Source organism: Podarcis gaigeae, assembly GCF_964106915.1.
Source record: "Podarcis gaigeae genome assembly, chromosome: 3".
NCBI classification, from domain to species: domain Eukaryota; kingdom Metazoa; phylum Chordata; class Lepidosauria; order Squamata; family Lacertidae; genus Podarcis; species Podarcis gaigeae.
Genome location: NC_139680.1, coordinates 33,457,160 through 33,482,687, shown reverse-complemented (window position 1 = coordinate 33,482,687; position 25,528 = coordinate 33,457,160). Strand labels below are relative to the sequence as shown.

Sequence of the window (25,528 nt, the reverse complement as noted above, 5' to 3'; positions counted from 1 at the left end):
AGCTAGTGGCATTTCACAGCAGGATTATTTATTTATTTATTATTATTATTATTATTTGTTGTTATTGCTATTACTATGACTACTATTGCTATTACATGCTTGCCATCCTGTCCTCTACTACCAGCTGAAACCTAACACAGTAGAAACAAATAGGTCATATAGTCAATTGCATTCGCAGGACACTTTGAAGACCACCACAATAATAGATGCATAAAGTCTTTCCCAGAGCAGAAGCAAACCTCTGTGGGGTTTTGTTTTTTTTTTGCACTGCACAGGCAAAAGGAAAGTGTTGCTAGCTTATTTCATGCCACTGATACATTCTGCACAGTGTGTCAATGCTCCCGAACAATGGTTTCTCTTTTTTTACTTCAAATCACAAATTCATACAGAAAACAGCTACACCAGAGTTAAGTTGTAAGTCAAGTGGCCTACCAGTTGGCGCAAAGTAAGAAATATAGGGATGTACAAAGAATAAGCAACTCAAAAAAACAACCCAAAAAACAACCACCACCAACCCAGTAGCCTGGAATACAACTAAATTTAGAATGACCGCTTTTCCGCATCACCTCAGTAAGAACTGTGGCATCACCTTCCAGCTATATATAATTGTATAATTATAAAACTTTATATAATTGTAGCTCTCTGTCTTCATTCCAACGTGAGAGCAATTATTGTCTGAGAGGAAGTTTGTGAAAGATATATTTAAAAATAAGCTGAAAGGAATAATCAAGGAATTATATAAAATCAAAGTAAGCAAAGGATATTAGAACAAATAACCTTTAGAGCAGTGGGTTACCTCATACGTTTCCAGGCAGCTGCAAATAAAATGCTTTGAACAACTCAGGAGCATTTGTGGTATAGTACTTGTGATGTGGGACGCGGGTGGCGCTGTGGGTTAAAGCCTCAGCCCCTAGGACTTGCCGATCGAAAGGTCGGCGGTTCGAATCCCCACGGCGGGGTGCGCTCCCGTTGCTCGGTCCCAGCGCCTGCCAACCTAGCAGTTCAAAAGCACCCCGGGTGCAAGTAGATAAATAGGGACCGCTTACCAGCGGGAAGGTAAACGGCGTTCTGTGTGCTGCGCTGGCTTGCCAGATGCAGCTTGTCACGCTGGCCACGTGACCCGGAAGTGTCTGCGGACAGCGCTGGCCCCCCGGCCTATAGAGTGAGATGGGCGCACAACCCTAGAGTCTGTCAAGACTGGCCCGTACGGGCAGGGGTACCTTTACCTTTACCTTTACCTTACTTGTGATGAACCTTGTTGACTGGCCACTTCATTCATCAAAGTAACAAATGCCATTTGTAAGTAAATAAAAATGCATGTGGTCTCACCGTGCCACCAGAACCACATTCTCCCCTCCTCCCATTATTTGTTTTTGTTCGTTTCCCCCCCCCCCCAAAAAAAAATGAAACTCAGAGTAACTTACAACAAATGAACATTAACAAGGATAACACAAAACACAAAAAGATACAATTTTTCAAAAAATTAATATAGACCCAACTCTTCCCCACCTTGCTAAATTTATGTTCCAAAGGCTTAGGTGAATAATATTGTTTTTGCCTCACAATGGTGCCTCTCTGGGGAGAGCATTCCATAAACAGGAGGCCACCACTCAGAGGGGGAACATGGAGTGAGAAGTAACTTCCTACTCAGTTGCATTCTTCTGTGGAACTATACTTAGCGATCTAGTTATTGAGCCAGTTCCAAAAACAAATGTAAAGGTGGACACATTCAACTTATGAATCTCCATTATCAAAGGGAATATATCAGTGAACACTAATGAGGGACAAAAATCAGGGGAGGACTATTGCCTTCATGTCTTGGTTGCTGCCAGAATACAGTGGTACCTCGGGTTAAGTACTTAATTCGTTCCGGAGGTCCGTTCTTGACCTGAAACTGTTCTTAACCTGAAGCACCACTTTAGCTAATGGGACCTCCTGCTGCCGCTGTGCCACCGCTGCACGATTTCTGTTCTCATCCTGAAGCAAAGTTCTTAACCCGAGGTAATATTTCTGGGTTAGAGGAGTCTGTAACCTGAAGTGTATGTAACGCGAGGTACCACTGTAATGTGTCCGGCGACTGCTGGAAAACAGGATGTTGGATTAAGATGGGCTCTTACTCTGAGGCAGTAGAGCTTATGTGCTCTCTGAAAGTTAATGTCACTTTAACTTTTGCAGACACTGGGGTTACCAAATTAACACTGCAATGCTATCTGTAAAATATTCTTCCTACAAAGAAAAGAGGCATCTTTCCATTGCCTGTTCTATTCCTATCAACTGATAGAAATGCAAAGTTAAACAACAGAACCCTCCTTTAATTTCACAGTCTGTGATTCCTTCATGAAACTTTTAAAGATCAATTATGTCCTATCAGTGTTGGATCCAGGCTGAACTAAGTGATTTATGCATAAATAGCCTCAACACACTACCCTACTGTAGATTGAGTAACTTATCTATATTAAATGTGAACTCAAAGGATTGTTATTTTTGGCACTGTTTAAACCTTCGTAGTTTCTGCCCATTTTTCTTTCCAACATCCTACATTTTCTTTCATTAAAGGTAGGTCGTAATATATGGCAGATGTGTGGTATTGTGAGACTTTCATAAAGAAAATGTGGCTAGAATCAATCTCTTTGATGACGGGACCACTGCTACCTGATGGGGTTAGTGAGGCAAGAGAAGGGGATGAAACTGCATTTTCTAAACCAGGCTCTGGTCACAACCCTGAACTCAAGATCCACTTGCTTATTAAGAGGATGTAGGATTTGGCAGAAGGCATGCTACATTGGCATAATGCAGGATACGCCTCTACTAAGAAAGGAACACTGGTGGGGTGGCTAAAACAGGATGGAGTAGTGGGCAGAAGAGGTGAGGGGCACACCTAGTACATCCATTGCTCTTCATGACCGGGGGTGGGCAACATTATAGCCTCCAGATGTTCATGGACTACAACTCCCATCACCCCTGACCCCTGATCATGTGGGCTGGGCTGATGGGAGTTGGAGTTCAACATGTGAAGAGCCACAGGTTTCCCTCTCATGCTATAGGCTTTCTGAGGCACAGTCTTTCACATTATCTACTATCCAATCCCTGATTTTGACTATGTCACAGCCAAACCCAACACAATAAATTTCTCCCTAAACGACTTCAGGTAAAGGAGGGGATTACAACAACAACCTCTCCAACCATGTCACCATGACAGGGCATAAGACAAAATGTAATTCAACACCTCACTCACCACACACCACCACCAGTATATAAACTCCTCACAGTCAATCATAGCTCAGTATGATAGTGTTGCAGTAACTGGACATGAAAAGGGGTTAATTTCCTTCATGAGTGTAAATCACCCCGTGGATGAACTAATTGCAAGTGCAATTCAGCCAAGCCAGTTACTATGGTAACAACCTTGTGCCCCGACTATATCTGTGATTGAAGCATGTCTGCTCAGGGTGAGTGACTGTTAGCCTGCAGTTAGTATGTCAGTTAGGCATTCAGTGCTACTTGTTCAGTGTTATGTCTTGAATTGCTGAACGTATTTAGAGCAGCAATGTATTTGTATGTATCTGAATACAGTGGAACCTCAGTTTTCGAATGTATTCCGTTCCAAAAGACTGTTCAACTTCCGAAATGTTCAAAAAACAAAAACTGAAAGTGGAAGCCTCAATACAATAGGGAAACTCAAAACAGAAGCCATATAGCACATTTGACTTCCAAAAATTGTTCCAAAACCGGAGCAGTTACTTCCGGGTTTTCGGCATTCAAAAGCCGAAACATATGACTATGGAGGTGTTCAACAACCAAGGTTCCAATGTATATCAGTATATGCAAAAGCCTGCAAGCTGTATATATCTACATTGAGAACTGCTTTACTGAACTTTATCTTCTGCAACCGTAAACTATCTGAACCTTTCTTTGCTTCCATGTGGTGACTGGTACTGAGAGCAATTTCCACTGTGTGAGTATCTCACCTGAAATTCCTGAAATTCCAAATAAATAGGGCATGTGTCATGGGGTTCTACCTCTACGCCTACCCTTCATTAAAGCAACAAGCCAATAAAACAATAACAATGACAACATAAAATATCCTTAAGACACACAAGATCAGCAGATGACGAACCATTTCAAGCTGAGCAACTCATTACAGTACATACACACACACACACACATACATATGGTAAAGGGTGTGTCACCATTGAATTTTGTTAGGCAGTCTCCTACTTAAAAGGTTATTGGGAATCAGTCCAAACAATTTTAAATCTCTTTATTTCACATGTAACAAGGTCCACATAGAAGCTGAAGGTGGTTGTCTGAACAGATCTGATGGGGAGCAGTTTCCCCTGCAATCACAAATCTAGCACGCCTTGCCTCTTGGGATCTAGCAGCCCATCTTATATGAATTCTATTCATAGTGTAGAGCAATGACTATGATTCACAAACTGTTTACTTGTGAATAATCCTTTCCGAAATCAAAACATATATTCATAAATATTTGCAGTGCTGAAGGAGAAGAAAAAACATTAAGTACAGTATTTTCCCCCTTTGCCATGGAACAGACCACTGCCAGTCCTAACTCAAAGCAGCACACAGTAGAAGAAAAAACCTTAAGCAACGTAGAGAAATCACATTAAAGCCAAGACGGATTGGGAAACAGCTAGCTAGCCAACAACCAGCACTGTACGACATCTACATTCTTAAATCCTCCTAGAACTTAGCCCTGCTGTCATCCAGTGGCATAAATGACTTGAAGTATATCTCTAAAATCCTTGTGTAGAGACAAATCAGATTACCGAGAATGTACTGCTGGAGCACACAGCAGCAATAAGCTTACTGTTCATCTCCCCCTATTATCTGCAAGCACAAGGAAAAGCAGAAACAACATAGCAGCAATGAATAAAGCCACTCAGGAAGAGATGCAAAGTGGATAATGCCACCAGCTTTTAGGTGAGGTCACGGGTGACAGAAAGGCAAAAAAATAATTCCATTGCCATCTAAGAGGCAGCTATGTGCATTGTGGCCCTTATTCCTTGCCACAAGTTTTCACGCAGAGTGAAAATACACGTCTACTTGTTGAAGTGTTTGTGCATGCTGAATTGCATTTGTGTTATGTTGTTTAGTGCTTCATAGCATTTAGATGAGCACTGCTATGGAAGCTTATTTTATTTGGTCCATATTCTAGTTCATTGTTGGCCTAGGCTAGTGAAATATACCATTCTGAGTTCCTTGGGTCCCGGAGCTGAAGCCTGGATACACGGTGCGAGGCAGCGGTGCGGCAGGTGGCAGTGCTGCGGTGCTGTGTGTGACAGTCAGCTCAGCGGGATCCCACCTTCGTCGCCAGTGAAATATACTCAGAGTCGCAAAGTGATTTCATGCTCTTTATTCAGCTCATAGTGGTGAGGAGGAATGAATGAATGTCCCCTCAAAGTATCTGCTTTATATACATTATTTACACAATGGGCTGCACATGATTGGCTAATTCTGGAATTCTACTGTAAGCCAATCAGGTTGTGGATTCACTTCTATCTGGAGCATGATTGGGTGGTTCCTGCCAACCAATCATATTGCTGCATTGTTCTAGGACCAATCAGACTGCTGCATTCTGAATCCTATTGTTCTAGGACCAATCAGACTGCTGCCTTTTGGATCCTATTGTTCAGTACATAACACCTAGCTGCCTCTCCAGAATTTTGGACAGATCTGTTTTCCCTGGTGTACCTGGAGATGCCTAGGATTAAACCAGATTTTTAAAATTTTATTATTGTATGCAAAGCATCTGTTCTGCCACAGTGACAGGTTCACTGCTCCCATTTTATATCACTCAGTTCTTCTATCTAAACGGGTAGTATCACTAGTACACATGACACTTTACAGCAGGGAGCCTTCTTGTCTTTGTAAAGGAATAGAACACTAACCATTCTCCTGAGGATTAAAAAAGAAAAAGAAAACTTTAAAACCCCTGAATTGAAAGGACCTCTGGGCCAGCTGCTTGGCTGCTGCAGGCAGCAAAAGATTTGATGCTGTTGAAGCACAATCTACTGTGGCTGAGGGAGGCAGCAAGGGAAATGCCAAACTTGCAAGCTGATACTACCAGTTGCTGAAACATCCCTTTGCAGGTCTTTCCTATCAACTCCTTCCTTCCTTCACCCATTGAGAAAATTATAGCTAAATTAAGTACTGTAGATCAGTTTTTTTAAAAAAAATGCTTAATACATATATTATATTAACTTTATCTTAACTGGCATGTTGACCCTGGAAGGAATTGTGTATTTTAATTATGTGTGCTTACAGTAATTGATTTTACACTCGGTAAGCAACATAGAAGCCACCTTGGTAATTAAAGTGTGTGTGTGTGTGTGTGTGTGTGTGTGTGTGAATAAATAAATAAATAAATAAATAAATAAATGTTTACGGCAAAGTGTTGTGGATGTGCTACATAGTTCCCCTTCCCCAAAATGGAACATACTTGTGGAAAATTGTAAATAGACTGCGCCTAGGTGCAAGATGCATATTTGCTTAGTGGCCAGTTTAACTGCCAGTAGCACTAGAAATTTGTGGGGTGCAGACACAGAGGGGGCAAAATGCATTTCTGGGTAAGCAACCTATGTGCCACATTAGTTCCCAAAAGAGAAATAGATTAAGTAAGAATGTGAGTGACCGGCCCAAATGAGCGGGAATCTGAACCCTGGTCTCTCAGGTCGTATTCTGACACCCTGTCCACTAGAGAAAACAACAGATTTGTAGAACTGGTGGTGAAATCTATACTTTTACCCAACTTCTTGCTAAAAAAAAAAATCCAGGGGTACTTCAAGTTCAAAACTTTCATCACTGTGAGCAAACCAAAATGCTAATTACAGCTTCAGAATAGCAATAACGCATTGTGGGAGGAGCTTCATGACTCATTAACAACGGAGATTCTGCTTATGTAATGTTGGAAGGAAGGGTCTGAACTCTTAACTGCTCCTGTAGTTGAGGATTTGTTCATTTGGTTTCCCTCACCAATCAGTGTCAATCTCAGCAACAGTGGGAGGCCTTCCCCCCTTCCTGTGCTATCTGAACTTTGCAATCATAAGCTGGCTGCAGCAACCTTTGCATTTTTCTTACCGTGGTGCATTTGAGCAGCCAGAGCTTAAATAAAGAATGTGAAGTAGGGAAACTTGTGTTTTGCTGAGCCTGCATTAAAGTCCTCCTATGTAATCAATCTACTTTTGTGTGCCTCAGTAACTTTTCTTTTCTCCAGCATTCCAAATTCATATTTCCCCCCTCACTCTCTCTTTATTTGCTCTGTATCTTTTGGCCTTAATAACAGCATGTTTTTAATCTTTCCACTATCCCATTTTGTGAGGACTGTTTAAAAATCAAGTAAACCTATTTTTAACCTGTGGACTCCATTGGTCACCAGTTCTGAGGACTCTCTCATTCTGCCTGTAAGAGACTTTACAAAACAGATGACTCTCCCAGGTTTATTACACGGAGGGTTAGAGTCACTGAGTTAAGATCCAGATGGAGAAATATGAAGGTATCCATAGCAAGTCAGAGGAGAGGCGGCGAGGAGGAGGAAGAAAGCATTTAGCACAAACAGTGGCAAACTTCGGGCTTTAAAATTTCAGCAGTGCCCTGTGCAAAGCCAAAATTGGCTGCCAACCTCTCACCTTCCATTGTTTGTCATTGTTGCACCGTCCCCTGCAATGCCTTCTTGACTCGGTGCCCAGTGCAGGTGAACCGGTCACTCTCCCCTAAATCCACCTCTGAACACAAGTAGGAGAAGAGAAAGGAAAATGAAAGTTCATGCTACCACAAAGGGCTGTATCAGCTCCACAGTGGGTGACATGTAACTATCTGATATATCCTTCCACTGCTGTTGATATTGCATTAGAGTGAAATTGTGAGAACTAAAATAAAAATAATTATTAGGAAGTGGTTTCTCTCCCACTTTCTTTTCAAAAGCAAGGAACTTACACACGCACACCCCCTTTGTGGTGTGGTCAGGCATTTTAGATTTAATGCAGAAAATAGTGCTTTTAGTCCATATTGTGTGGAACCATCATTTTAATTCAGTTTCCAACACATCATGGGAGAGGAATTTATTTTCAGTGCTAAAAGGTCCAGTTATGGAAGCAGCCTAAGCCTTTGCTTTTCAAACTGCTGAGGTAGAAAGGTTTAAGAACAAATGTAACTTTTGCCTCCTGTTTGATAATTACACACATACACTTACATTGTATACTTTATTATTGAAAATTGTGTTCTTACTACGCTGCATACCACATTGAACAAGCATCAAAGAATGAGCTAGAAACTTAATCAATAAAGCGGAAATCATTCCCATCAAACAGATGTCCAGGTTCACAGAGTCCTTTATAGCTGTCAGTAGAAGGTGTCAGCAGACCAGAGACCTCCCTAATGCCAACCATCAAAATTACTCACACAGTAACAACTTCAATTTAAGCTCCTATTTTTATTATAAGGTTAAGTGGGGAAACTGCAGCTTCGCTACGGTTAAGTACAACCATTTATTCAGTAGTTTGATCTATACACGATTCTCATACGCACAGGTGATCCTTTTACAAAGGACAAGCTCTTGAAATGATGTCACTCTTATACAATTAAACCGTGCATTTCACAACATGTCTCCCCCTCCCTTCCTTAAAATTTTAATGCTGGCTGTTGTATGCATAATATTATTTCGTTGTGTTAAGATGTCGGTGTTTCTTCTATTTAGATCTGTAAGCCACTCTAACTGGATGGAAAAGATGCAGAACACAAGTGATATATTATATAATTGATAAACAAAACCTCTGGTAAATGCCACATATATATATATATATATATATATATATATATATATATATATATATGCTTTCGTAGATTTTCACGGGTACAGGAATGCAGGTTTTGGTGTCCTCGGGTGTCTTCCCGTGTAAAAGTTGGGGTGTCTAGGCGACGTTTCGACGAGGTCTCACTCGTCATCTTCAGGCTGGTGCTTTCGGCTTCTTGTTACTGGAACAGAGCTCTGTTCCAGTAACAAGAAGCCGAAAGCACCAGCCTGAAGATGACGAGTGAGACCTCGTCGAAACGTCGCCTAGACACCCCAACTTTTACACGGGAAGACACCCGAGGACACCAAAACCTGCATATATATATATATATATATATATAGTTACTGACCAACCCACCTCTACTGAGTGGTGCACGAGATTGCAAGGGGTCTTGGCACTTAACTAGGGTCTGTGTTCCTTTGGGGGAACACAAGGCACAGTGGAGTATGCAGTGTCTTTGAAATATGATTTATTTACACATATCGATTTTCACAGCATTCACATCTCAGAGGGAGCCCATCCTTCACAGCAGCCCAGCATTAGATTCTCCCCCTCCTTCCCCAACCTCTAAATTTCCAAAGGATACATTTTCCCCCTGTGTGACATCATGGCTCCTGTGACATCCCCTTCCCAACTCTTCTATTTACCCCATGCTTAGGCAGAGTGACAACAACTGGCCATTGTCCGGTAATTACACCATGGTGGCCCGCCTCTCCAGGCAATTTCCTGGTTTAGCCTGCATTTTAAATCTAACGCCTTGCATCTTTCCTTCAATACTTCAAATACTATCTAAATTCTACCATTTATTCATTTCTAACATTCCCCAACTTTAGCAGTTATGGGTGCCCTTGCACTCCTAAACTCTGTTACCCTGGATCTGCAATATTATATTGCCAAGCTCCCACTGCACCTTTGGTGCCAAAATACTCCTTTCATTTCTATACCACTTCATATTTTAAAGAAACATCGCAAAGTGGTTTACGACACATTGAAACATGAGATAAAACTTGATTTATATTGCTGCCCCATAGCAGGAGGAAGACAGTGTGGTGCAGTGGTTAGAACAGGCTTCCTCAACCTCGGCCCTCCAGAAGTTTTTGGCCTACAACTCCCATGATCCCTAGCTAGCAGGACCAGTGGTCAGGGATGATGGGAATTGTGGTTTCAAAACATCTGGAGGGCCGAGGTTGAGGAAGCCTGGTTTAGGGTCAGACTAGGACCTGGGAGATCTGGGTTTAATTACTGGACTAAAACTTCAGCCAGCTGGCTGAATATGCCACCTTATTTAAAACACTCCCTATACATATATTAGCACACCAGGAGGAAGGTTCTAGGGTAGCCTTCTCCTGGCATGTTAATTTTTCTGTGTGCAGAGGGGCTTGCTTAAAACACACACACACAAACTACGGAACAAAGTATTCAAATATTAAAACTTCCCAACCTGCTCTCACAAATAGCATAGTCCTATCAAATTAGTTTGCTGGTCATGTGTTTCAGCAATAAAGTTTTTTATGTAGACATGCCCTTAAGAGCAGATTTCGTAAATGCAGAGTGGGAAAAAGCATTGCTGCTCCCAGAACTAAGTTCCAGCCCTAGTTCAACAGAGCAATAAAGAAATTCCTGTATCGCCTGCCAATGAATTAGGTTAAAGTCTGTACTGAGCACAGTTAAGAGGCACCAGAAAACAAAAAATGGCTGTTAAGTTTTAAGAACGTAACAGAGTTCTCTGCTACCCAGCCAGCTGTGCTGCAGTGAATGAGGCAGCCACCCTCCCATGCTGGCTGTTCTTCCCCGAAAGGGTGGGCTTCTTTGTCCTCAGATCCCATCCCTGCAAACAGATCCAGCACTTCTGCTCTAATGCCAGCTCCACTGCCCAGTTTTGTGAAGCGAGACACTTAATCCCTCCACCACTGTAATAAAGAACCCATCAAATACAGCCTGGCAAATTCAAAGCACTGCACAGAGTATTTTATTTGCCTCTGCATTGCCATCTAGTGTACTACTGTGGAAAAGCACTGAAGATTTCAAGAACCAACAATCATTAAAAAAAAAATAATTCTAAGCTGTCAGGAGATTAGAAGTTTCTTTTCACTGATTTTCTCTTTGTCAGGGGTTGGGAATCTTCAGCCTTGCAGGTGTCGTTGGAGTGCTGGCTCCTGACAATGCTTGTTGTTGTTTAGTCGTTTAGTCGTGTCCGACTCTTTGTGACCCCATGGACCAGAGCACACCAGGCACTCCTGTCTTCCACTGCCTCCCGCAGCTTGGTCAGACTCATGTTTGTAGCTTCAAGAACACCGTCCAACCAGCCAGACAATGCTACAAAATACCTAATGTTATGCTTCGTTATTGAAGAACACCCAGTGGTGATTTGTGCAGCCTGAAAGCTTGAAATCACACACACACACAAACACACACACACAAAATGCTTTGCCAGTGTCATAACAGCCATTTCTATGCAGGGTTGGGAAGCAAACCTCCCATCTTGAAAAGTTCCAAGATGGTGGCGCGTTCATACGCTGCGGCTCTAAGCTCCCAATACCTCACCTACTCACTTGTATATAGAATCATACAATTATAGAGCTGGAACAGACCCCAAAGATCACCTGGCCCAACTCCCTGCAATGCAGGAATATGCAGCTGTCCCTTACGGGGATCAAACCTGCAACCTTGGTGTTATCAGAACCACGCTCTAACCAACTGAGCTATCCAGACTCTTTAGCGTGCACACCATGTTAAAACTAGAGAGAGTTGGGTATAACCCTTTCGGGACACTGCTACTTAAATTCAGAAAGTCCTCTCACTCTCCAGATAAACTGTTCCTCTTCAAATGGTCCCTGCAAAAACAAACAAAACAAAAAACCTTTACCCCTGATTTGTCATTCTATATTTCTGATGTCAGTCTGTGTTTGGAGTAGGGAGGAAGAGTTTATGTAAAAGCGGACTAAAGTTGAGAAAGGAGGAGGGCTTTACATTTGCGTTTGAGGTCTGTTGATTTTCCTTCAACCTCTACAATGGTTCAAATGTATTTTACAGTGGTACCTCAGGTTAAGTACTTAATTCCTTCTGGAGATACGTTCTTAACCTGAAACTGTTCTTAACCTGAAGCACCACTTTAGCTAATGGGGCCTCCTGCTGCTGCCATGCCGCCGGAGCACGATTTCTGTTCTCATCCTGAAGCAAAGTACTTAACCCGAGGTAGTATTTCTGGGTTAGTGGAGTCTGTAACCTGAAGCGTATGTAACCTGAAGCGTATGTAACTCGAGGTACCACTGTATATGTAATTCCTTTACCATACGCTGCATGTGTCTGTGAGTCTTGCCCTGCAGCCTACAGCATGGTTCATTTTCTTGAGCTATTTGCTCTATGTGGACTTCTAGTTCTATCTTTCTGATTGTAGCAGAGTTGTGGACCAGATTGTGTCATGATCTGGGGGCAGGAGGAGGGGGCTGATAAAATATGTTGGTGGTTTTGCTTAATGCCAAAGGACTTAAAAAGAAGATGCAACACTATGCAGCTTAGGTGAATAAACACACTTTTGTGCTAGGTTCTGAACCTCCTAGAAAATCACAGAACTCTGCTCACCTACCAACATTTTTTTTTATTATTTCATGTGTTAGTAATCTTCTAGTCAGCTTATCCTGCTATATGCCCTTACTTTGCAAAACAATACTACGTACTCTAGTACTTTATGAATGCATATAAATCCCACCCAGGATTTGTCTCTACTGGTGGAGCACTTTCTCCTCCTACTATTTAGACCCAAATTTATCATGTCATATATTATACATCTGCTCAGCAGGGAGTTGTGTGGGGAGAGACCACATTGCCTATGAGAAACTGGACTATGTCTTTGCTCATTGAGAGAGCCCCTTCAGGCATTTGTTCACTGTTACAAAGTCTAAAGTCTTTCGCAAAGCAAATCCGTGATTATTCCACAGACTACGTGGAAGGTGCGAGCAATGGTTACCTAAAGGAGGGGTGGGGAACCTGCGGCCCTCCAGGTGTTTTCTGGATTCCAGCTTCCACCATCCCCAGTCAAAATGGGCAATAGTCAGAGATGATCAGAGCTGGAGTCCAGCAACATCTGGAGACTGGACAGTCACCTCTCAGGGATGCTGTAGTATTGGGTTTATCCTATTCCTGCATCACAGGAGGTTACATTAGAGGACCTTTGGGGTCTCCTTGCAATGCTATGCTTCTTTGCTGACATGTTTTTCTTATACAATGGTACCTCAGGTTACATACGCTTCAGGTTACACACTCCACTAACCCAGAAATAGTACCTCAGGTTAAGAACTTTACCTCAGGATGAGAACAGAAATCACGCAGCAGCAGCGCAGGAGGCCCCATCAGCTAAAGTGGTACCTCAGGTTAAGACAGTTTCAGGTTAAGAACGGACCTCCAGAACGAATTAAGTTCTTAACCCGAGGTACCACTGTAGTTCCATCCTATATACCAGGTTTGCTAAAAGATGCAGGCGGGGTGTGGGGCTAAATATATGAGCACACAGCTTCCTGGGGATGAACTCGTCATTCTTCCCTCTAATAGCATTGATTTCCTATTCATTCTCACTATTGAAGAAAAAGAGGGAATGGTAAATAAGAGAATAAATGCTACTTCTACATTGGCACACAGTGATGAGTGGTCCGATAAAACATGAATGAAAAGCAAAGAGATTCTATTTTTAGAAAAACAGTAGCCAGCATGCCAAAGTGACTGCACTTAACTTAAGAAGTTCAGATTCTCCTTTGCTTTGTCCCACAGTGCACTGCGGCCATCAGCTTGTGATACAAGACCCATAAGCAGCCAGCAAGTCTTTGTTCCTCACTTCCAGGCCAGGAGAGGACATAGATCCATTCTGGAGACAGAATTCCAGGGACTCACTGACTTGGTGAACAGGCAAAGTGTCAACGCTCATAGCAGCTAATTTGTGTTGTTTTGGTGCTTGTTTTACAGATCTAGAAACTAACGGAAATAAGCTTCCACATTTTTAAAAAATTGATTAGGTTTTTCCCCCCATACGGAGAAAGGTTTGAAAATGCTAGTTGCATGTCCACACATGCACAAACAGTACCACTTCACAACATTCAAGTTATTGGCATTACACAAACAGTTGTAGTCCAGCAATACAGACTCCCCAAACCTATTTTAAAGAGAAATTAGTTTCATGACTTGCCTGTGATCAAATATTAGTCATTATAGTTGAATTAAACCTTTCTGTACAGAAGCAATACCCCTCTGAAGATCAAATGCTGGAAATCAACTACAGAGATTTTCCATTGTAGTAAGTGCATCTAAGTTATACTGTATGATAAACAAAGAATGCCCAGAACCTTTGTCCCTTGTTTATGAGCTTCTAAAGACACCCGGCTGGCTTAAACTGCCCTAGAGTCATATTGCAAAAGGGTCTGAAGGCACAGTTTGGTCACCCCTATACTATAAAGCTGATCAAGGCAAATACATGTAAGACAAGGTGAAGACAGCTACATTTTTTTTGTTCATTTTGCCTGGCACATTTTCAAAATAATTTTTAGCACCCAGGAAGAAAGGGGCATTGGCAAGATAAACCTGTCGTTGTATGTAATGCTAGAGCCCCCAAACAGCAGGAGAAAGAAAAACTCAAATACTGTACTTTTTCTTGGGGGAAATATTAACTACAGGGAGAGACAGATATATGTTTTGAAGTCTAGCAGAATTCCCACCCCCTGCAGTACTAACTGTGAAGAAATTCTTAACAAACACTTCTTTGTTCCATAATAAAACAAAGAAAATCTTAAAAGGCTGCAGAAACCCAAGGCAAATTTCTATCTTTCTTTTTTTGCTTTATTGAACCCAGCTGAAAATCTATTTGGATAAGTGGTGAAGAAGCCAATTGTGTCTCTTTTTTAATAAAGTAATTGCCTTCCCAACCTTCTGAACAGTTGTTGCTAGTTACTTGTCATAAATTGTTTGTTCTCTGTGAAGACATCTTAATGGGATTTTTGAGTTGTGATAAATAAATAAATAATGTTCCGACAAGGACTGAAGTATTTTTTGGCCTGCATAACAGCCAGAGCACTGTTATAGTCATGTTTTGCGAGTATTACCTCAGCGGTTCCCCAAGCTAGATTGTTGTGAAGTAGACGGACAATGAGGCTCAGTCTGTGTCTGATGTAGGGGCTGGCCCAAGACATTTTGGCACCTGAAGAGGACACCAAAATGGCATCCTCCATCCCCACCAGGGAAGGCGGGGTAAGGGAAGATCTACATCAGGAACGAAGGGGGGGGGGGAGATCAGCATGGGGATCTGCTGCCTCGCTGGACTGTGGTGCCTGAGGCAGTCGTCTCACTTGTCTCATGGGTGGATCGGCCCTGAGACCAGGGTGGGAAACCATTTTTCTCTTGGGGGCATTCACACCGGCAGTGGGAAGAACTGGAGGTAAAAGTGTTGGGGACTTAATAATTCAGAATAAAGTCTGTCTTGTACAGTCTTCAACATATCGACCTTGGGATTAGAATATCCCAGTCCTATGCATGACTACTCTGAAGTAAGCTCCAACAAAGAGAACTTTTTCTTTTTCTTTAGTACAACAGACCAATACACCTACTGTTCTGAAAAAGCAAATAAAATTCCTTTCTGATTTAAGCATCCTGCACACACACAAGTATTTCAACTTACATTGTTAATTTAATTTAGTTTAATTTATTAGATTTATACACCGCCTCTCATCATAAGTTCTCAGGGCGGTTCACAGAATAAAATACAGGATAAAAACAATAATTAAAAACAAAACAACAAAACAGTAGCTTTTGGCTTGGCTGGTTAGTATATTTGGGTGTTTCTGGTGCTATTAAATCTGTGTTTTCTGTATTATTTAAGTTTTGTTTTGAACAATTAACTCAAGACACCTTAAACCTTGGAAAAACAGGTAATAAATGCCTTTCATAATACTTCCTTGGTTATATTCAGTACAAAAGGCATCAATTTAAAATATCCTACCACCAGGTGTGGAAGTAATAGAAGCTTGATTGAAGACTGATATATAAACATATATTGAAATCAAACATTTCCATACTCAGAAATCATGATGACAATATTAAAATAATAATTGTTTCTCTTTAACACCCAGGGAACCAGATGTTCAAATTCATTTTTTTACCAGCAGGCTTTCCTGCATACATTCTTATAACAGGAAGATGAGAATGAAAGTTGGGTAGTGAATGTGCATGCATAGCAACTGACCACAGGCCACTAGGCAGAGCTGACCCCAGGAGGAGCATCTCCTTCTGAAATGAGTGGATGCAACAAAGACTCTCCTCCTGCAAAAGAGGGGAGTGGTTGTGGGCGGGAGCCGGTCTCCGCCTCAAGCAGGGGGCGTTACCCCCCTGCCTCCCTCTCACCTGGCTGGCACCCACGCCCACTGACAGGCACCCAACCAGGTGCCTTCGAGGGGGCGTGTACGGCAGCGTAAATTGCTGCCGCGCCAGCCTCCCGGCCTCACTCTTCGTCGTCCCGTCGCGAGTCACCCACCCTCCACTCCCTTAGAGCTCAGGGTCTCAGTTTTCTTTTGGCCTTGCTATGGACCTTAGGTTGGTCGCCCTGGTTGTCCAGGGGGCCTGGTAGGAATTTTTCCATTTGGCATTAGGCTTTTTGGGTTTTTTGCCTACCTCGTAGCAATCGTCATATCTTTCGTGGTATTGGTGGGTAGGTTAGGCATTGGAATAATGTGGTGTCGAAGGGCTAGGTGTGGCCATCGCCTACGCCTTCAATTTTTGGGTATTCCGTTAAAGGAATCCAGCGGTCGTGTATTCTGTCCGATGCCTGCATGGCGGGAGGCCATGGCACGACCCTCGGTGACATCAGGGGAGAGCTTATAGTTGGATTAGCATCAACAGGCTCCACCTACTGGTGAATAAACCCCCCTGTTTTAGACTCACCCCTCTCTGAGGGGGTGGAGTCAGCTGACGTAATCCAATGCCTAAGCCAATACCTTTTCACTTGCTGTAATCAATAAAGTTGTGGCCTTTTCTTGCCCTTTAACCTTATATCACGTGTCTTTGCGTTTTTATTCCACTATGCGGGGATCGGGTCCTCGAACCACAACCTTTTCTTTACCTGGAGAAGCTCTAGTGGACAACACTGCAGGGATGCAATGGTGGAGGCAAAAAAGTAACCTCCTTGTCACCAACTCTAGAGTAGGCTTTAAAACTTTATTTTCCCCATAAACATTCTAAAATACATGTTACGAGTCAGTTCTGGCCTATGAAACCAATAATCAAAGTGTCCCATAATCAGTACCACTTGGGAGGCTCTGAAGCAGAAATGCTTTATCAACTCGGGAGGAAAAATCACGCGCTTCCAAAAGGGAAACACTAAGATGTTTGCTTCCACTTGTACAAAGGGCAAAGATATTGGACCATAAAACTGTGACATTTTAGGTATCCCACCAAAAATCCATTTTAGATCATTTTTAGATTAGTTCACCATTCCATCTGAAGTTAACTCTAAACAGGAGCGAGATGAAAAATAAAGTCTCTTATGCTGCTAAACTAGTTTGACTGGAAATCAACAAATGCTGGCCCCAGATGAAGAAGTAGTTTTAGAGACCTGTGTTTTATACGTTTTAAAAAATAGAATTTAATGAACTGTTTCTTAAGACAGCTTCAAACTAATCCATAGTCCTCAAACCATTTCTAATCCCGTCTCTAGCCAAGGTGCGAACACCTTTCCAAAAGCCTTCGCTTAAGCTGGAACTGGTCCCACGTGGGTGATACCAACACGGATGTGCCTCTATAGCTAGTTTTATTGTGTTTCTTTCCCTTGCTGAGCCTGCTTTGCTTGAACCCTGATTGGAGCTCAATTAACTCTGACTGCCTCCGCTGTCAGTGTCTGACCAATCAGATTAATTTATTTCCAACAGTGATTGTCTGCTATTAACCAAGTCCCTTGCATTTACTACCTGATGCCATTTGAGTTGGGTAGGGGACCCTCTATGCATGACACCATTTGAGTCCTTCTGCTTTGCAGCCACCATTTGAGTCCTACACAAGTTAAACTGCTGTGTTACCTACGTTTTCTGCAATTCATTTACTTGGCCCCTGCTTAATTACCTGTGTTTTGAGCCATAAAGATTACCTGAAACCTGCCTCATTGGTTAATAGAATGGCACCAATGTGGCCACATTGCCCCAAACAATTCAGTGCATCTTTCATGGCTACAGATTTACCCATAAAAAAGGAAACATTTTGTAGTGGGGGATATATATATATATATATATATATATATATATATATATATATATGAGAATGGGACAATACTTTAATCAAATAACCAGATGGTGAACATCCTCACAGCATGAATAAAAAGCTGTCACGTTAAGTGATCTACGTCACAGGGGCCTTCTATTACTACTACTTTTGATCCACAGGCTCCTGCAACAGTAAAAAGCATGATTGAAGTCAGAGTTTCTTTTGCTGTGGGAAAATAAGAGGTCTGAATTATTTAGCATACAAGACTGAAAGGGGAGCAGTGCAAAAGGCCAGCAAATGAGATCAATTACAATATTAAGCTGCAACACAAGCTGTCAAGGATCCCTCGTCCCTGGGGGCATGAATAAATCCGGTGGTCTCTTAGTTCATCAGGAATAAAGCTGCCTATGGTGTTGCTCTCCCGTTCTCACACCTAAATGCAGTGCTAGAAATAATCAAAAAGCGCAGGCAGTCATATTATATGTATGTCTCCCCCACAGTTTGAACACTTAATTCTGATCAAATGGTATTTCCTAAAAATGAGGGGCTTCAACAACATGGCCTTTCTGGACAAAGCCCCCTCTATGTATTCTAAGTCACTCTTGTGTGAATGAACCTGGCATTCCCCTTTCTGTTGTATGATTCAATTTTCAGAGAGAAACAATAGAGGAGGAATTCAACATCTCGCTCTTCTGATTGTTCCAAGAGGGCAAGCGTTTTGACTTGCCAGGCAGCATGACCTCCCCCCCCCCCATGAACTATGGAGGAGATGTCCTCCTAATCCCCTCCACAGCCAATTTCAGGGGTCCAGGGGTGGGGGAGAAAGAAGTGAAGAGCCCTGTTGCACAAGCAGCAATATTTGCACAAAGCTTCCGTTGACAGAATTCTACATTTGAATCTCCAGCTATGGAAATTATCATTGTCATCGTCATCATTAACCAGCCCTTCACCCTAAGGTCCCAGAGAAGGTCACAACATCAAAACACAATACTGAAAACAGTTTAAAACACCTTAAAATCACAGATTGTGAGGTTTTATACACAGCATGTAATTGTTCCAACCAAATCAAACTTTACTGGCATGTCTCGCATCAAGCACCTGCTTACATCCAAGCTGCTTGAACACTCTGGGACTCTGGTTTGTTTGTTTTAAGCCTGACTAATTGTATGCAAAACTGCATGCAGAAATATACACGTGTTGTACATATAAAAAGAGTGTACACCATGTGGTACTATATTTCTGCAGCAGAATGTATAAATATCTGTTTAAGAAATCTGGTGTGTATATGCATCTAATATGGATAAATGTGCATATGATGTTATACTGATAATAATATGTGCCTAATAAAGTGTATAAAATGCAGAATTCGAGCACACTTTCAATGGAATTAGTAAAATAAAAAATGCTTCTGACCAAGATCAAGGAGTGAGATAAGCAGGCTGGATCCATCAGCCCAGGAGCACTGTAGACAGATCAGTGTCAAGGACACTGTCCTGAGCAACAGTTGAGGCTCCGACTCAAGAGGGACCAGTCCAATCCATCCATCGAACATCAATGAAGGGCAATCCAGTAGCAAAGTCTGAGAAAGTATAGCCAGACCTGAGCTCTTGAGCCTCGTGCCTCTGTGAGTATTATGAATTGGCATGCTGCTCTTAAAAAAAACCACGAAAACTTAATTGTGTTTGTTGCTTGTAATCACCGTAATTTGAATATATTTTCATGCGAGTAAAAACAACAGCTCTACAGGAAAACAAAACAAAGCATAGATGATGCTTGCATGCATTATAACAGGGCACCCTCAAATAAGAGACATTCCTTCCTGTATGAGACAGAAAGGGTAACGCCTTTTAAGACGGTGCTTTCCATCTATGCCAGGGTTTTTCTGGATGGTTGGCAACAGTGAGAACAGTATGCCTTGCCCAGGGTTTATCGCACGATGGGGGCTCAGTGACCCTCTAGATTTTGCTGGACTACTGCTCCCATCATCCCCTGACCACTGAGTCATGCTGGTTATATTTAAGGGGACTTGGATTCCAACAACATATGGAGGGTCACAGGTTCGCTGCCCATGCTTTAGTGGGTTTTTGCCGATCCTTTAACCTTACAGCCAGTTCCAAATGTAGACTGGTATAGCTAAGCATCGGAAAAGATGTCAGCATGAGGAAAAAGTGTAGGTTTATCACCTAAATTTCACCTTGAAGTGTTTAACTTTTCAAAACAATAAAAGTACAGATGGAGCTGATCTTTTTGTACAGCACAGCATAAGGCCAGTGCTCTGGGAAGAAGAAAGGATAACTTGCACTCAATACAGATCAATATTCAACTGAACAATAAAAAGGGGGGAAACTGTAAAGGGGGGGGAGAGTGTGACATTTTACAGCATCAAATAAGTTAGCTGTAGAACAGTGGATATCAGTGGAAGAGCGATGTTGCAACCCACTACTCAAACTAGAAAGGTCACAGAATAGCTGTAGAGAATATTCAAGGGGAACCTTGATTAATTATACTAATTAGGCATACTGAAAATCCTAATTTAATATAAATATAAATAAACTGAGCCATAAAGCACTCTCTTTTTCAATTTTGAACTACTTTGCTTAGGAAATGTGAAAGCCCTATTGTTTCTAAATTGCGATTAAAAGCCTCAGAGGAATGAGGGAACTGATAAACCCTTGGACAGAGAGGAAAAAGTGGAATATCCTTGTGGAAGGTTTCCTAATCACAAATTCTAGAGATTAGCTGCTTTGGAATTCTTAAGAGTGGCTGCTGACAATACTATTCATTTGATCTGTGCCCTAATTCAGCACTGTTTTTAAAATAATAAAAACACAATATGAAGAGATTCCCACACAGCCCCGGGGTGGGGGATGTGGAAATGTAAGAAACGTACAAACAGTAACACCTTGACACACACAAAAAGCTGTAATCCCACACACACGTATTCAGTGGGGCTCACTTGAGGGTAGGGACATGTGTAAGACTTGCAGGAAGGAGCGCTGGTGCAGCCAAACCCTGGGAATGACTGATGGACCACATCATAATTACCCTTTCATGTCTAGGAGATTTTCTTGTGAATCATCCAATATTGTTCATAGACCGACGAAGGAATACAGCTTAGGGAGTCATTCATCTGACAGATTTACGGGACATTCTCCTCTCTGGTGTGTAAGTGGAAAGCCAGACCTGTTTTCTGTTTCTCTGTTCATTTTAAGTTAAACTGTTTTAATTCTCATTCACAAAGGAATAATAGCTTCTCATGCTTTGCTTAAAATGCATCCGCGCAAGGGAGCGGGTGAAGGAAGCAGCACAGCTACCAATATCATAGCACAGGGCGGCTCCATTATCACCCTCAATGCACACCACTTTGCACTAGCCCATGTACAAGAGATTTTCATTGATTTGTCACTGAATACTCCCAGGAGCCCAATGAAGGCACAGATATTGTAACCATATGTTTCAGGCTTGCCCTTGGTTGGATAGCAAGTGACATTTTTCCTGTCAAAGCTTTGGAATACAGACACACACACAGAGAGAGAGAGAGACTGTATATGTCTCAAAGCCATAAATTGATTTAAAGTAATTGACTGAGATGGTATTTGTCGTTAAGGAAAGGTGTGCTCTGCATATGTAGTCAGCCATAAACTAATGACATGTAAACACCTTTTTTTTTTTTTAACACTGCAATGGTAATATGCTATGAAATAGTGACTCTCTTATTATGACAAAGGAACAGAAGCAATGCATGTAAAGTAATTCTCTTTGAAACCATTTTACGTTGCTAATTAATTCCCACATCTTTGATCCTGCATTTTCTAAAAAAGGGCAGAGATTTGCAGATCATGGGCAAGTATCTGAATTTATTCTGTTACAGTCTGAAAGGCTGATCTCTTTTTCCTGCTGCATCAAATGTCATATCAAAAACTTGGATAAGCAGAACAAAGCCACTGTAATTTCTTAACTCACTGAAATATATTGCAGTTTCTCTTTACCCTTTATAGTTTTTTGATGCGAACAGCATCAAGTTTCTTTTCCTAAGACTGTACCAATTCAGATGGGAGGCGAGGCTGGTGTTTACTGCTCACCAAGGTAGTAAATTTGTATGTGGACTGTACTTTAGACTGCAAATTAGACCTCTTCTCCAAAGCATTCATTTTCTGTATATATGTATGTTTTTGTGAGGAAGCATTTCAGCCTATGAGCTTCCATCTGTGGTCTGAAGTGATAAAGCAACCTGATGTCACTGTCCAAATAGAGATGGTTATCCAAATCTTTCACTAGTCCAATGTGGCATCTCTGGCTGCAAGATCATGCTAGTGCACATCACCCTCTCCCAGAAAATAAATATAGATGCACAAGAGCTAGCTCTGAGGGCCTTCTAGCATTACCTTCACTGCAAGAAGTGAGGTTACAGGGAACCTGGCAGAGGGCCTCCTTGGTAGTGCTACCCACCCTGTAGAATGCCCTCCCATCAGATGTCAAGGAGATAAATAACTATACAACCTTTAGAAGACATCTGAAGGCAGCCCTGTATCAGGTAGTTTTTAAATGTGCAATGCTTTATTATGTTTTTATATGTGCTGGAAGCCACCCAGAGTAGCTGGGGCAACCCAGTCAGATGAGCGGGGTACAAATATTTGTTGTTGTTGTTGTTATTGTTATGCTGCCTTATACCGAGTTAAACCATTAGTTATCTAGTTCAGTATTGACTGGCAGCAATACCCAACATCTTGTGCATGCAAAGCAGATGTTCTGCCAATGAGCTATGACCCTTCCCTAGATATGCCCCCAAAAATGTTCATGTTGCCATAGCCCAAAAAAATGTAATATGGCATGCCTGCTGGTTGTGAGGCAAAATGCTAGCAGATTCAACATAAACCAAGCACAAACTTGTACATGCCACAATCGACTGGGGTCCTCAGCATTTAGTATATTACTGAACACCTTGCCTAGAACAAGTGACCCAGATTCTAAATTGTACATCCTCTCTAGGCAGGATAGAAAATGATTCTGTTCAAGATAGGACATTTAATTCTATGCAAGGACTTTAAAATAAATAAGTAATAACACTCTCAATGTAAGACGGAAAAAGGTGACTTTTTTTTACCTCCATCTCCTCCAGCTGATAATCTGTTTTGGAACGAAAGAAAACGCTGTCAAAGGAGATCACTGATGCTCACACACAAGTTTGCCAGTGTGCACAGGAATTGCTATCCTGCAGAGTCAAAATTGCATTGTTCTGGAAAATATAGGGCAGCAATATTAAAGCAGCTCACCTGGAAACAGCATATCTGGATGTAGCCTGGATACTAGCTAGAGAGTACTTCAACCTTCCTCTAAGAGGGTCACATGAACCATTTTAGGTGGTGATAAGTGCACTGATCAAATGCCATTTAGAGATTTCTCCGCTACCACCTCCCGGCACACTGTGATATGGTAGCAACTTATCACTTCACAATCGTGTTTTACCATGCCACCCACCCAACCCATATTCCAGATACGGTACTTCTTTTGGCAATGCAAGTCAAAGCCTGCTGTGTTGTTGTTTTTTAATTTAAAAAAAACCCACACAGGCAGAGAGAAAGCTCTCTGCAGTTAGCCATAATAGTTCTCATCACCTAAAAAGAGCTAGATAGCTAAGATCTGAGAGCTGCATTTCAAAACAAGCATACCAAGGGCCTATCTATTTGTTTATTAGACTAGAGGCTGTCCCCCACCCGCCTGCTCTGCTTGCCAGCCCTGCCATCGCTCCTTCGCTTACACCTCTGTTAACACATTTTTATGTCCCAAGCCTCACAGTTCACCACAACACCCACCTTATTTTAAAGGGGGGAGGATGGGGCATGGTTTGCCTGAGAGTGTAATGGCGGCCTAGTGTCAAGGCTCTGCTTACCCACAGGACAACTAAAAGATAAATGGCCCCAAACTATCTTTTTTCACCACAACAATTGCTAAAAGAGCACATTTCTGGAACTCTGCTAAAATCCCTGGGTTTCTGAGTTTTCTGACAGTTAATTTCCAACCCAGCCAAGGCGGCAGGCAGAGGCCTCCTGAGTATCCAACAAAGAGTTGCATACAATACTCGGGGATAATTTACCATTGGTTCGATCCTTTATTGGACAGAGTCACTAAGAAACCTTGAATGGTTCATTATTAAGGTAGCAAATAATATACAACAAAACAGGAAAGACTCTGCATTGTTTTACATGGGATTTGGTGGGTGAAACAAACGGCAAAAAGTGTATGGGAATAGTGTTCCTTCTCTCAAGACAGTGGTTCCCAGAAGTATTCTGAGGTAAAATGACACATTTATCTTAGTTTGGGGCTTACCCACCGACATCTGGCACCATTTTTGGTGCCTCACTGCCCCTGTACTACTTCCTGCCAACCTAGCAGTTCGAAAGAACGCCAGTGCAAGTAGATAAAATAGGTACTGCTGGGGCAGGAAGGTAAACGGCGCTTCCGTGCACTCTGGTTTCTGCCACTGTGTCCCGTAGCGGTTTAATCATGCTGGCCACATGCCCCAAAAAGCTGACTGCAGACAAACGCCGGCTCCCTCGGCCTGAAAGTGGTGATGAGCGCCACACCCCATAGTCGCCTTTGACTGGACTTAACCATCCAGGGGTCCTTTACCTTTTTTTACTTTACTACTTAAGCTTTTTACTTTATTACTTCTTAAGCTTGCAGCTCCCAGTGGCACTAATGCACACCCAATTGCATACGTACATGCATGCTTGAGGTTGATCCTGTGGAAGATGGATTTGAGGATTAAATTTGTAGATTTAGCTCTAAACCTCCTACCCCACATTGTGTGGGAGAGATACAAAAGTAATCAGACTGTGAAGCCTTTTTAGCAGAGTAAAGCGATTACAAGTTTTGCAGCTTATTAAAGGTAAGGAATTAGGCAATTGCAACCTTCTACCCCTTTCATTTGTGGCCCACTGACCTCCCCCCTCTTCACCCCCAGTGCAGTGAACGAACTACACGTTTTTAGTGAAATAAACGAAGGGGGGGGGGAGTTTGCTTACATTTTGAGGCAGGAAGCAAATATAGCAAGGTAGTGTGCATAAAAATACTTCTAAGTTACAGTAAAATAAAAGTTGGTAGTCTTAGCTAACATGGCTGAAGACCATGGTGAAGAGTGCCTTCCTCCCAGGCAGGACTTACAAAGTTTTGTTGCCCTTATTACACAGTTCCTGACTAGAGGTGGCAAACGTGACCTCATAGAGTCCTCTCTAGGAAGTTCAAGAACTCTCTGTGTACTAGTCATGTGCTTAGCTAAGCAAAACATGTGTTTGTGATTTTGGCTGCAAACCTCACAGATCTAAGTATCAGAATGTATCTGTAGTGGGACCTGTGCTTTTAAAGTTCTTCCTAAACGATCTGGAAATAGGGGTGAGCAGTGACTTTGCCAAATTTGTTGATGACATCAAATTGTTTAAGGTGGTAAAAATGTAGGGGGCTTGTGAGGAGTTATAAAAGGAGCTTACCCT

General features: G+C 42.1%; 1 long non-coding RNA gene across 2 annotated transcripts in view; it reads right to left on the bottom strand.

The window, feature by feature from the left end:
* The window catches only part of LOC310840713, a 249,855-nt gene extending 224,627 nt beyond the window's left edge, over positions 1 to 25,228 (bottom strand). For both annotated transcript variants that reach the window (XR_014562030.1, XR_014562031.1), the window contains exons 1-2: positions 25,064 to 25,228; positions 23,143 to 23,274 (exon numbers count right to left, since the gene is read on the bottom strand). This is a non-coding gene — a long non-coding RNA (uncharacterized lncRNA). The remainder of the gene's footprint in view (positions 1 to 23,142; positions 23,275 to 25,063) is intronic.
* Positions 25,229 to 25,528: the final 300 nt, after the last annotated feature.